The following is a 13,762-nucleotide window of genomic DNA, read 5'->3' as shown; positions in this document are numbered from 1 at the left end:
AAAGATCCCTAACAGAAAAGATACCAAAACATCCAACACATACCAATTCTGGAGTTGCTGTACTCATTGGTCGAGTGGATTGCTCGATCGGTCCAACGACCAATCAGTCGACCAATGCAGACAGTAGCCTAAAAAACAGAGTTTTAAGATATGTAATCCGAATTTGGTGGTTCAAAAGGGTACTAATCAAGGGGTAAACTACATCAGTAGTATTCTAACATATAGGGGACTTCAAAACACCAATCCAAACAAGACATCAAGATCCAAATTAGGAAACAAAAAGTTACCATAATTAGATCAACCATGGATCTTGATGAATTCGAAATAGAAATCAAAGACAAGAACAATAGGAGGATGGATCATTGCTTCAGGTAAAGGTTTCATGAAAACATACTTAGATCTTCAAGGAACAAGGCTTAGAAGCATGAATCTAAATAAGGAAATAAAACCTACCATATATGTAACTACCATGCTTCATGAAGAACACATAGTATGGTAGAAGAGAACAACTGGAAATTGATAGATTATGGATCATGGAAAGAAAACACAGTAATTAACTACTAACATGATCAACATAGAAGATCCAAAGAGATCAGAATTCAAATCAGATGTTTAACAAGATTAGATCATGGTTTGATCATGATTCCTTCAAAAGCTTGCAATGATCATGGTTAAGATCATTGTTCTAGCCTCAAATCCTTAGGATGATCATGAGAACATATTCAGAGATGTTTGCAACAGAGAATGCAGCATCTCTTCTACAGTCTCAACTCAAAAAGGAAAGAAAGACAAGGATGGAGGAGAAGAAGAGAGAGTAGACATACCTTTTGATGCAAAAAGAAGAGTTTCGACGAAGATCCGTCAAGAAAACACCAAGGATGCAAGGGAGATGACTTGCAGAGGTCTTTGGTTCATTCCGGAGAGTTTGGAGGCAGCAAATACGAAGTGGACTCGAGATTGGACTTAAATAGAGCAAGAACAACCTAATTGCCGGAGACAAGACTCATTGGTCGAGTGGATTGGTCGATCGGCCCAATCACCGACCAATCAGTCGACCAATGCCGACAAAGAAGACCAAAACAGGGAATTGAAGGCCCAGATCAAATCCAATCCTAAAGGGGTTTTGCACACAAGTCAAGTGACTTACCTAATAGGTAGAAATGCCTTCAAACCAAGATAGAGAGCACTCCAAGTCCATCAACTAATCAGATCTTCATCAGGATTCAGTTTCCATAAATAGAACTTCATCATCAACTTTCATGGATTCAAAGCCAGACACCAAGTCCTCCACTGGGATGGCCCAAAGCTGACTTCTTACTTTACTTCGGGTCACTGGACCTACAAATAACAAAGTTTCCAGGTCAAGGTTAGGGCTGGGTTTTACATTCTCCCCCCTTAAAGAAATTTCGTCCTCGAAATTGAAAGCGTACCTGTGCTTCCAAAGAGGTAAGGAAACTTCTCCTTCATGTCTTCTTCCTTCTCCCAAGAAGCTTCTTCAGGGGTATGGTTCTTCCACCGAATCTTCACCAAAGGGATGGTGCGATTCCGCAACTGCTTGTCCTTCCTATCCAAGATTTCGGCCGGTTCTTCATCATAGGTCAAATCAGCACTAAGTCCTTCAGGTGCTTGCTGCAAAATGTGTTCCGGATTCTCTATGTATTTTCGGAGCATCGAAATATGAAACACATTGTGAACACCAGCAAGAGGCGGAGGTAATGCTAATCGATACGCAACAGGTCCAACCTTTTCCAAAATCTCGAAAGGTCCAATGTAGCGAGGGCTAAGCTTTCCCTTAACATTGAATCTCATCACACCCTTCATTGGTGAAACCTTCGAAAGACTTTCTCTCCAACTTGAAATTCCAAATCGGTCCTTCTCTTATCAAGATAAGATTTCTGTCTTGATAGGCGACTTAATCCTTTCTCTTATCATATCTACCATAGCACTCGTAGCTTCAATCATTTCAGGACCTAAGACTTTTCTTTCACTGTCTCGATCCAAGTACAAAGGTGTCCTACAAGTACTGCCATACAAAGCCTTGAATGGAGCCATGCCTATTGTTGCTTGATAACCTGTTGTTATAGGCAAACTCAACCAAAGCTAGGTGTTCATCCCAATTACCACCCATATCCACCACACAAGATCCGAGCATGTCTTCCAATGTCCGAATTGTCCGCTCGGATTGTCCATCGACCGTGGATGATGAGCTGTACTCAAGTTCAATTGGGTTCCCAAGGCCTTCGCAAACTATTCCAAAACCTTGAGGTGAACCTAGGATCACGATCCGAAACAATACTCAATGGCACACCATGCGGACGAACCACATTATCCACATAAAGCCTTGCTAGCTTATCCAGTAGTATGAGTGATCTTCATAGGAATGAAATGGGCTGATTTGGTCAACCTATCAACAATCACCCACACAGTGTCATTGCCTTTACTTGTCCGAGGCAAGCTAGTCACAAAGTCCATGGAGATATCCTCCCACTTCCAACTAGGAATAGGAAGAGGCTGAAGTAATCCAGATGGAGGTTGTCGAACGGCTTTCACACGTTGGCAAGTCTCACACTTGGCAACAAAATCATCAACATCCGCCTTTAGACCAATCCACCAAAAATGTTCCTTCAAGTCCTTGTACATCTTGGTGCTTCCCGGGTGTATAGTAAAGACTGACTGGTGTGCTTCCTTCAATATTTCTTTCTTAACTTCTTCATTTGCAGGCACGCACAGTCTTCCCCTAAACAACAAAGCACCATCCATGGATATACCAAAGTCGGGGTCCGACTCAGGATTCGAAGAAATCTTCTCAACTTTGATCAAAAGCTCTTGATCAGAACTCTGCAGAGCAGCAATCTTATCTCTAAGACCAGATCTTGCCGTCATGGCAGAAAGAATCAAATTAGAATTTTCAGGGACGATTTTCAAGTCAAAACTCTCATTAGAAGACCACAATGGTAAACTCAAAGCATTCAAATCCAAAGTCTTCTTCTGGTTCTTCCTACTAAGAGCATCAGCAACAACGTTTGCTTTCCCAGGGTGATCTTTGGATATCACAATCATAATCGAGACTAGTTCCAACCATCTCCTTTGTCTCATGTTCAACTCCTTTTGGGTAAAGAAGTATTTCAAACTCTTATGATCTGTGAAAATGGCAATCTTCTCACCGTAAAGGTAGTGTCTCCAAATCTTCAAAGCAAAGACAACGGCGGCAAGTTCTAGATCGTGAGTGGGGTAATTCCGCTCATAATCCTTCAATTGCCGAGAAGCATAGGCTACGACCTTGCCATGTTGCATCAATACACAACCCAAACCAATCTTTGACGCATCGGTATAAACTGTCATACCACCGGAACTATCAGGTATAGTCAAAACCGGGGCACTTGTCAATCTATCTTTCAACTCTTGGAAATTCTTCTCACAGGCGTCAGACCAAACAAACTTTTCTTCTTTCCTGGTCAACTTAGTCATAGGAGCAGCCAACCGAGAAAAGTTCTCAATAAACCTTCGGTAGTAACCCGCCAATCCAAGAAAACTTCTTATTTCCGTTACTGACTTCGGTCTTTCCCAATCAGCCCCAGCTTGGACCTTTTCAGGATCGACACGAATACCTTCGGCTGAAACTACATGACCAAGGAATACCACTCTCTTAAGCCAGAAGTCACACTTGCTAAACTTAGCAAACAACCTCTTTTCTCGCAACCTTTGCAACGTGAAACTTAGATGACTCGAATGCTCTTCTTCGCTCTTCGAATAGATCAAGATGTCATCAATGAAAACAATCACAAACTTATCAAGCACATCATGAAATACTCGGTTCATGAGGTCCATGAACACCGCAGGAGCATTGGTCAATCCGAAGGGCATGACTCTAAACTCGTAGTGACGATACCGCATTCGGAAAGCTGTCTTGAAGATATCACTAGACTTCACTTTCAATTGGTGATATCCGGACCTTAAGTCAATCTTTGAGAACACAACTGCACCCTTCAACTGATCGAAGAGATCATCAATTCTGGGCAGCGGATATCTATTCTTGATAGTCAACTTATTCAACTCACGGTAGTCGATGCACAAGCGCATACTACCGTCTTTCTTCTTGACGAACAAGACCGGAGCTCCCCAAGGTGACACACTAGGCTGTACGAAACCTCTATCAATGAGCTCATTCAACTGATTTTGCAAATCTTTCAACTCAGTAGGAGCCATCCTATACAGAGCTTTAGATACCGGAGCGGCACCAGGGACAAGATCAATAGAAAATTCGACATCCCGTGCCGGGAGGCACTCCCGATAGATCATCGGGAAGACATCAACAAAGTCGCAGACAACTCGACTTCATCGACTCTTTTCTCCACTATACCCTTGCCTTCAGATGAAGCATCATCCACTAGGGCATAGACTTGCATCGGTCCGAAGACAGCACCTTCTTACAAACCCTTCTCTTTTCACCCTGAAATTCAAAGACCAGGACTTCCACAAATATGGAACTGAATCTTCTTTGAGGAACAAAGGAACACGGCTTTGTGGGCTGTCAACCAATCAATTCCCAAAATAACATCGAAGTCCTTCATGTCAAGAATCACAAAATTGGCTTCCAAGTTCTTCTCACCAATCAACACAGGGACATTTAGATAACCCCTTATCTAGTTTCACAACAGACCAGTAGGTGTACTAATCAATAAACAACTAGACAACTTCTCGGGGATTAGGTTAGTCTTCTTGATGAATGCGAGATGACATGAACGAATGAGATGCACCCGTATCAAATAAGACAAATGCAGAAATAGAAGCAACTAACAATGTACCCGTAATCACATCATGGCTTGGATCCCGCTCAAGACTGGAAATACTGAAAACTCTACCGGAGGGAGGAGCAGGGAGCACTCTTCACCACCGGGGCGCGGCTGCTTTGGGCGGGCCGCCCGGACAAGCACGAGCGAAATGACCGGCTTGCTTGCGGTAGAAGCAAACAGGATTGCTTTGGATCCAACGGGGGTGGCTGCAACAGAGGGCTTCCGAACAAAAGGCCTTGCACTTGCACTTGCACTTGCTGGTGGTCGGTTTCCGCCATCTTTGTCTAAACTGGCCGGGCTGCTGAAAACCCGTGTTCGACCTACACTCTTAGCCTGAAAGGTAGGAGTGGGGTAGGGTGTAGGTCTCACAAAACGACGGTCATTACGATCCACCAAACCAGAATTCCTTGATTGCCAGGGCTTTTGCACACGAGCACTTTCCTTCTCTGTTTCTTCCAACTTCTTTGAGTTCTGCACCACTTGAGCATAGCTCACTATAGGCTGGATTGTGAGGTAAGCTTTAATGGCGGGCGCAGTCCTTTGAAGAACTTCTTTGCTTTCGCGAGGTCATCCTTTAGAGAATCTGGAGCAAAGAAATGAAGCTCCTCGAACTTCGTTGGTACTCCAACACGAGACAGAGATCCCCGAGTAAGAATCATGAACTCGGCTTCCTTCGCATCTTTTACCGCCTCGGGAAAGTAATTCATACAAAAAGCCTCTTTGAATAACTCCCAAGTTACAACTCCTGCATGCAAACCTTCCAAAACAGGCCGAGTGGAGATCCACCATGCATCGGCTTCTTGTTGCAACTTCTGTTCAACAAACAAAATCTTCGAGCTTCCGAGCATTGCAGATGTCGGAAAGCCTTCTCCAACTCACGAAGCCACTTGTTAGGAAACAAGGGGTCCTTGGTAACTCCGGTGAAAGTGGGTACTTGCATCTTCGAGAAAACTCTCCATCGAGCGAGTATGAGGAGTTCCAGCTAAACCTCCCGCATTCGGGACTGCGGCATGAGGATTCACATTAGCACCAGCCCGGGTCTCATTATGCGAGTCATAAAACCCACCAACATCTGGTTGAATTGAGCTGCTTGCTGCTGCATCATATTGCCCATAATATTGGCAATATCTCGAAAACTTCCAACATTCGGGGCACCAGGTATCTCATGAGTACCCTGATCAACATTTGGTATCTCACCACCTCCATGAGGTACTTCACCACCTCCCTGAGGTATTTCACCATCTCCATGACCACTGGATTCACCACGCCCACTTCTCAGAGTAACCATTCTGCAAAACCGAGAACATCAAAATACCGAATTTCAAAGTTTCAACATAAACCACAAGTCCAAATGATTTGAAAACTTGAATCATGCTCAAATACATCCATATAGTCATCAAACAATAATCCATAAGGCAAAAATCACATTTTCCAAAAATTCAACAGCAATTGAGGTCTCTGTGACCATTGGTCGAGTGATTGGTCGATCGACCCGATCGACCAATGAGTCGACCAATGCGATGCACGAATGCAAAAATTCGCATTATAAGCCTCATTTTCACATTCCAACCTCATTCTAACTTCTTCCAAAGGTGAGAGAGCTCTAGGGAAAGTCTCCAAGAGTTCTCACAAGTGTTCTTGAGGTGATTTGGTGCTTCAATCACAACACCACAACACACCATCTTCACAAACAAGGTAAATCTCTCATTCTTTCTTCCATTTTCATCTTCTCATGCTTGCATTTCAATAAAACTATGCTTTACTTGTATCCAATGCTAGAAATCATGCTTAGGAATGCTTAGAAACATATTCCCTAGGTTTTAAACACAATGCCATGCATAGACAACAAGTTTTAACATGATGGAGTTCATCTCGCAAAGTTTTATACCGAAATCGATATCTTTAGGAAAATTCCGTTTTCTCTCAAACCGCACGAGATCAAATGCTACATGCTCAAGATGACATTGTAGATAGGTCCATACAATTTGATTTAACCAATTTCAACCTTTCAAAAATCCAATTTTGACCTAAATTGCAAAATCCCCAAATTTCCTTCTTGCTGAATTTTTCGCTTTAATCCAAGTTTTCGATCGATTTTCATCAAACAAACTTCATAGACATGAAATTCCAAGTATTGCGCACATGCTAGTATGTTCAAATCAAATTTCCCCCAAATTTGAAATTTTCAAAAAAATTACGAAAATACCCTTTTGGCTCAAATCTTAAAATAGCACTAACTGGAATTGTCTCTTGTCTCTTTCACAGATACACTATGCAGAGGGGAGGGCGAGGATGAGGTAGAGGTCGTGGTCGCATTGTAGGGGCACTTAGGGGCGAGGTCGGGTTCCTTCCGAGCCTAGACGGGAGGTTAGGAGACCGGACATGTTTGACACACCTCGGGCCGAGTTCTCGTACGAGGCCTACTTGCTTCTTGCAATATCGAGATGGGACGTCTACTTCACTTACGCCAGCTCGAGCCTTTAGGATTCGGCGGAGATTCGACACATTGCGGTGGACTCATCTCTTCACCGAGGATCTGCCGGTATACCCGGAACTAGTGAGGTTGTTCTTCAAGCAACCTTACCTACACAGAGGAGGCTCGAGGCCAAGGACATCCGCTTAGACTTGTCCTCGGGAGCGGGGTCTTCCGGACTCGGATTCGCTTCTCTACCCGGACACCGGCTGAGATCTTGCGGGTTCCTTACTATCCACGATAGTGTGTGTGGATTCCTGCAGGAGCAGATCCGGACAGCCATCCGATGCCGTACGAGCTTCGCGAGATATGCTCTACGCTATGGGATAGCCGTCGATGCTTCACACCGTGGACCAGCGGACGGATGACGGATTCTCGCACGGATTATCGGTCGCATAGTCGGCCGAAACATTATGCCGAAAGCCGGACATCACCATCGGGTCACGGTGATGGAGGCCTGGAGTCATCTACCGCATCTACATGGGCTTCGAGATCGATCTCTCCTACATCATTCGGCAGGTCATGCTGGACTTAGTTCTGCGGCCTAGCATGCGGAACCTTTGCTATGGGAGGCTACCGACTTTGATCTTCGGGCATTTCGGGGTGAGTTTCGAGGATACACCGGTGGACACCGGTTCACGGGGATACTCTATTGGGACTCGGACCATTCGTCGGATGAGACTACGGCGATCGGAGAGATCTCCTGGTCCGGGAGGGTGAGGATGATGATGAATCGGAGGATGAGGATCGGGGGTCGAGAGGATGGAGGAGAGGATATCGGTCCCGATAGTGATGATCGGGCCGGAGATGATGCAGATATGCACGAGGCTGAGCCTTGTGCATCACGAGTTTCCTTCATCACACTTCGAGGCGGGTGGCCCTTCACATGCGGTTCCGGAGACTTCAGATCTTGGAGCACGGATGAGATCGATGACTTCCATGCTAGAGAGAATGGAGGTCGGACGAGAGCAGATGTACGAGAGGATGGAGTCACGACGGGATAGGATAGAGCATCGGGTGACTCGGCTAGCGGAGGAGTTCGGAGCATACGAGAGATCGGAGAAGATCACCTAGATAGATCGTACCTTAGGATTTCCATTTATGCATTTCAGATGTAATCATTGTAAAAACCTTTGAAATTAATGAAGTTCATTTTGTTTCCCTTTAGTTATTGTATATTATGCACCTTTCTTTTCCTTGCATTAGTGACATTTGTTCAAGTATAATTATGGTATGTTATTCGAAAATGTTACTTTATGCCTCAAAGGTCAAGTTTTTAATTCAAGGTGTTCTATTATTCACTTCTAAGAGTAGAAGAGTCGTTTCAGATCAATGACTTAGGAATGTTCAGTTATTGTCTTTTGTAGTTAGGATCTCCTCGAACCTTGGGCTCTGATACCAATCTGTCACGCCCTCCCAGCCGGTACCCTATCTGGCATACCCGAGAGTGTGATCCCCAGCCCGAAGATCAGGTATCGAGTGATCAACCTCCCACATAAACAATAACATAATCATGAACAATCATAATAAAAGTGCGGAAGATAAACCATAGATCCAATAAAGAAAGAATGAATCATAAATGAATCGAATAATAGATATAATCGAGTGTCAAACAGATAAGTAAAGTGAGGCAAATATCCCACTCTACAACCAGCGGAAAAGTAGCTCTAAAGAATAAACTAGACAAAATCTAATCCCAATAGCAAGTACAATGGGTAACTAAATTGTTCTCCACTTTATAGACAACATCCTTATAAGTGTAAATCTCATAAATGGCACAAGGACGCTTCCACTCAATGGTCGGACTAAGCATCGTACGGAGCATAACCACTCGCGGGATCTTCGAGTAATTGTGGTAACCGCAATCACCTTCCCGGAGATATGCCTCTTCGCCTTGCGCTTCTTCATAGGGACCGTCATGGTACTCGGTACTGCGGGATAGTCTAACAAACATTGTACAATAAAGGAATGAGTTTCAAAGAAACTCGGTAAGGCGATTAAAATCCATAATAACATAAATGGCAGAATTCCAGATCAATCATAAATGCAATATGATATGAGACAAGCAATGAATGAATGATTCTAACTCTATGTATGCTGGTCTCTATTGGCAGACATGCTTTAAGTCATAGCACCATACTTCTTTAGGAAAGTCCACTCACATCCTCAACCATTTAAGATATCTTGGATTCTCTCACGGATCATTTCACCGGTCTTGAGCAGCCGATTGGTAATGGGTCCTTCATCCCTCGGGACAAACCATGGCGGGGGTTAAGTCAACACACTCTCTCACAACCATTTGGTATAAGTACTTTGGCGCATGTCGGGGTAAAACCTAGCCAAATGCAAGTCTTCTACTTAGTTACATCAAGTCAGATCCGAGATACTTCCATTCCTCGTCCCCGACGATCCTTTCCGGTATCCTTCACACTAGAGTCCTCATAGTCCCCGACTACGGACTCATCAACCCTATTGGTTATCCACATATGGTAAACGGGAAGCTCTCACGTCCTCTCACGGGTTGGTTACCGGTCTTAAGCGCCCGTGAGCCCAAGTCTAACCATATGCAACCCTACCAATAAATGGCCCCCACAATGTGATTCCTGTCCTCTCACGGGTTGGTTACCGGTCTTGAGCGCCCATAAATCCCCATTGCTACCACGGGTCGTTCGGTCTCAATACCCCTCCGATTAGGGTCTGACATAACAGGACATCCTAGCCAAACACTACTAGACAATCCTAGATATGTCATCCAACAGTTTAGGAAGGTTTCCAGAGGGCATCTCCGGAAACATCCCATAATATTCCCGTAGTAGTCCAAGGACAGAAGTGTCAAAAGGACACCTCTCCTTTCCAAACCATACTCAAGCATACACAAGCATCAATTCATATCATCACATATATGGTAACTTCATATATGGAAAGAAATCAATAATTACAATCACTTGTATAACATTGGTAAGTAAATGATACATAAATCAATTCAATATGAATAAGTAATGCTACTGTAATCGAAGTTATGCAACAGTAGTATATCATTGTAAGAATCTAATTTAGGAATCATATCAATGATATTCAAATATAGAAACTAGATTCATGCTATCTATGTAATTAAGGAAATAACCATCCTTACCTTTTATAACTCGCAAAGGAATCCTAAGAAATCAAGTAAGATCTTGGCAAACTTGAGAAGAAGGTCCTAAACAAGTATATACAACATATTAGGAAAGATCCCTAACAGAAAAGATACCAAAACATCCAACACAGACCAATTCTGGAGTTGCTTGTACTCATTGGTCGAGTGGATTGGTCGATCGGTCCAGATCGACCAATCGATCGACCAATGCAGACAGTAGCCTAAAAAACAGAGTTTTAAGATATGTAATCCGAATTTGGTGGTTCAAAAGGGTACTAATCAAGGGGTAAACTACATCAGTAGTATTCTAACATATAGGGGACTTCAAAACACCAATCCAAACAAGACATCAAGATCCAAATTAGGAAACAAAAAGTTACCATAATTAGATCAACCATGGATCTTGATGAATTCGAAATAGAAATCAAAGACAAGAACAATAGGAGGATGGATCATTGCTTCAGGTAAAGGTTTCATGAAAACATACTTAGATCTTCAAGGAACAAGGCTTAGAAGCATGAATCTAAATAAGGAAATAAAACCTACCATATATGTAACTACCATGCTTCATGAAGAACACATAGTATGGTAGAAGAGAACAACTAGAAATTGATAGATTATGGACCATGGAAAGAAAACACAGTAATTAACTACTAACATGATCAACATAGAAGATCCAAAGAGATCAGAATTCAAATCAGATGTTTAACATGATTAGATCATGGTTTGATCATGATTCCTTCAAAAGCTTGCAATGATCATGGTTAAGATCATTGTTCTAGCCTCAAATCCTTAGGATGATCATGAGAACATGTTCAGAGATGTTTGCAACAGAGAATGCAGCATCTCTTCTACAGTCTCAACTCAAAAAGGAAAGAAAGACAAGGATGGAGGAGAAGAAGAGAGAGTAGACATACCTTTTGATGCAAAAAGAAGAGTTTCGACGAAGATCCGTCAAGAAAACACCAAGGATGCAAGGGAGATGACTTGCAGAGGTCTTTGGTTCATTCCAGAGAGTTTGGAGGCAGCAAATACGAAGTGGACTCGAGATTGGACTTAAATAGAGCAAGAACAACCTAATTGCCAAAGACAGCACTCATTGGTCGAGTGGATTGGTCGACTGGCCCGACCGACCAATCGATCGACCAATGCTTGACAAAGAAGACCAAAACAGGGAATTGAAGGCCCAAATCAAATCCAATCCTAAAGGGGTTTTGCACACAAGTCAAGTGACTTACCTAATAGGTAGAAATGCCTTCAAACCAAGATAGAGAGCACTCCAAGTCCATCAACTAATCAGATCTTCATCAGGATTCAGTTTCCATAAATAGAACTTCATCATCAACTTTCATGGATTCAAAGCCAGACACCAAGTCCTCCACTGGGATGGCCCAAAGCTGACTTCTTACTTTACTTCAGGTCACTGGACCTACAAATAACAAGGTTTCCGGGTCAAGGTTAGGGCTGGGTTTTACACTTGGGTTCAGCAAACCTGTTGGTCGATACATTTGGTCGATAGTATCGACCAATAGTATCGACCAAAACATGTTTCTGCAGAATTTTACAGAAAAGTTCAGCAACTTAAGGTGTGGACTTGGAGGGCTATACAAGGTCAAATTGCATGGGGTTTTCTCCTACAGTTCACTCAAGAGATCTAGTTTTAGGGGGGTTACCTTCAGATTATGCACAGGAGTCCGTTTGATATCTCAACTGTCTCACTCTTCATCAGTGCGCATATTCTAACTTAATACTGATAATGTGCTCAAGGAAGGAGCAGCATCATCAATGTCCATACACTGGAGTTCCGACACCACGTCATCAACTAGCAGGGCCAATAAGTCCCTTCTACCACCACTTCGGGTCTTCGGACCTACAAACACAACAATGACCGGGTCGGGTCAAGGTTAGGTAAAAGTTGGATTTTACATTCTTCCCCCCTTAAAGAAATATCGTCCTCGAAATTGAAAGCGTACCTGTGCTTCCAAAAAGATGAGGAAACTTCTCCTTCATTTCGTCTTCCTTCTCCCATGAAGCTTCTTCCGGGGTATGGTTCTTCCACCGAATCTTCACCAAATGGATGGTGCGATTCCGCAACTGCTTGTCCTTTTTATCTAGGATTTCAGCTGGCCCTTTATCGTAAGAAAGATCGGCACTAAGTCCTTCGGGTGCTTGCTGTAGTATGTGTTTCGGGTTCTCTATGTACTTCCGAAGCATCGAAACATGGAACACATTGTGAACTTCAGCAAGAGATGGGGGCAAGGCCAAGCGATAAGCAACAGATCCAACCCTTTCCAAGATCTCAAAAGGTCCAATGAAGCAAGGGCTAAGCTTTCCTCTCACATTGAACCTCATCACCCCTTTCATAGGTGATACTTTAAGGAAAACTTTCTCTCCAATAGGAAACTCCAGATCGGTCCTTGTCGGCATAAGATTTCTATCTTGACTGAGCAGACTTAATCCTTTCTCTAATCATGTCGACCATTGCACTTGTAGCTTCAATCATTCCGGGCCTAAGACTTTTCTTTCACCCGTCTCAGTCCAATACAAAGGTGTCCTAAAAGTGTTACCGTACAAAGCTTTAAATGGAGCCATGCCTATTGTTGATTGATAACTGTTGTTATAGGCAAACTCAACTAAAGCTAAGTGTTCATCCCAATTTCCACCCATATCCACCACACAAGATCTAAGCATATCTTCCAAAATTTGAATTGTCCACTCAGATTGTCCATCAGATTGTGGATGATGAGCTGTACTCATATTCAATTGGGTTCCCAAGGCTTTCTGCAATCCATTCCAAAACCTTGAGGTGAACCTAGGATCACGATCAGAAACAATACTCACAGGCACTCCGTGCAGACGAACCACATTGTCTACATAAAGTCTAGCTAGCTTGTCCAAAGTGTAAGTGATTTTCATAGGAATGAAATGGGCTGATTTAGTCAACCTATCAACAATCACCCACAAAGTGTCATTTCCTTTACTTGTCCGCGGCAAGCTAGTCACGAAGTCCATGGAGATATCTTCCCACTTCCAACTAGGAATAGGAAGGGGCTGAAGCAATCCGGACGGAGGTTGACGAATGGCTTTAACACGCTGACAAGTTTCGCACTTGGCAATAAAGTCTTCAACATCCGCTTTCAAACCATTCCACCAAAAATATTCCCTTAAGTCTTTATACATTTTGGTACTTCCAGGGTGTATTGTAAAGATCGACTGGTGTGCTTCTTTCAATATTTCCTTCTTGATTTCATCAACAGCAGGCACACAGAGTCTACCTCTAAACAATAAGGTACCATCTAAAGATGTTCTAAAAGCAGGGTCCATTTCTGAATTTCTGGCGACTTTCTCAATCTTCTCTTT

General features: G+C 43.2%; 1 pseudogene; it reads right to left on the bottom strand.

The window, feature by feature from the left end:
- Positions 1 to 1,395: 1,395 nt before the first annotated feature.
- On the bottom strand, positions 1,396 to 12,905 carry LOC149028877 (uncharacterized; annotated as a pseudogene).
- Positions 12,906 to 13,762: the final 857 nt, after the last annotated feature.

The sequence above is a fragment of the Hakea prostrata genome, chromosome 1 (genome assembly GCF_041222555.1).
Source record: "Hakea prostrata isolate BN-2017 chromosome 1, UWA_Hpros_2, whole genome shotgun sequence".
NCBI classification, from domain to species: Eukaryota; Viridiplantae; Streptophyta; class Magnoliopsida; order Proteales; family Proteaceae; genus Hakea; species Hakea prostrata.
Note: the sequence above shows the minus strand (reverse complement) of the source record. Positions and strands in the feature narration are given on the sequence as shown.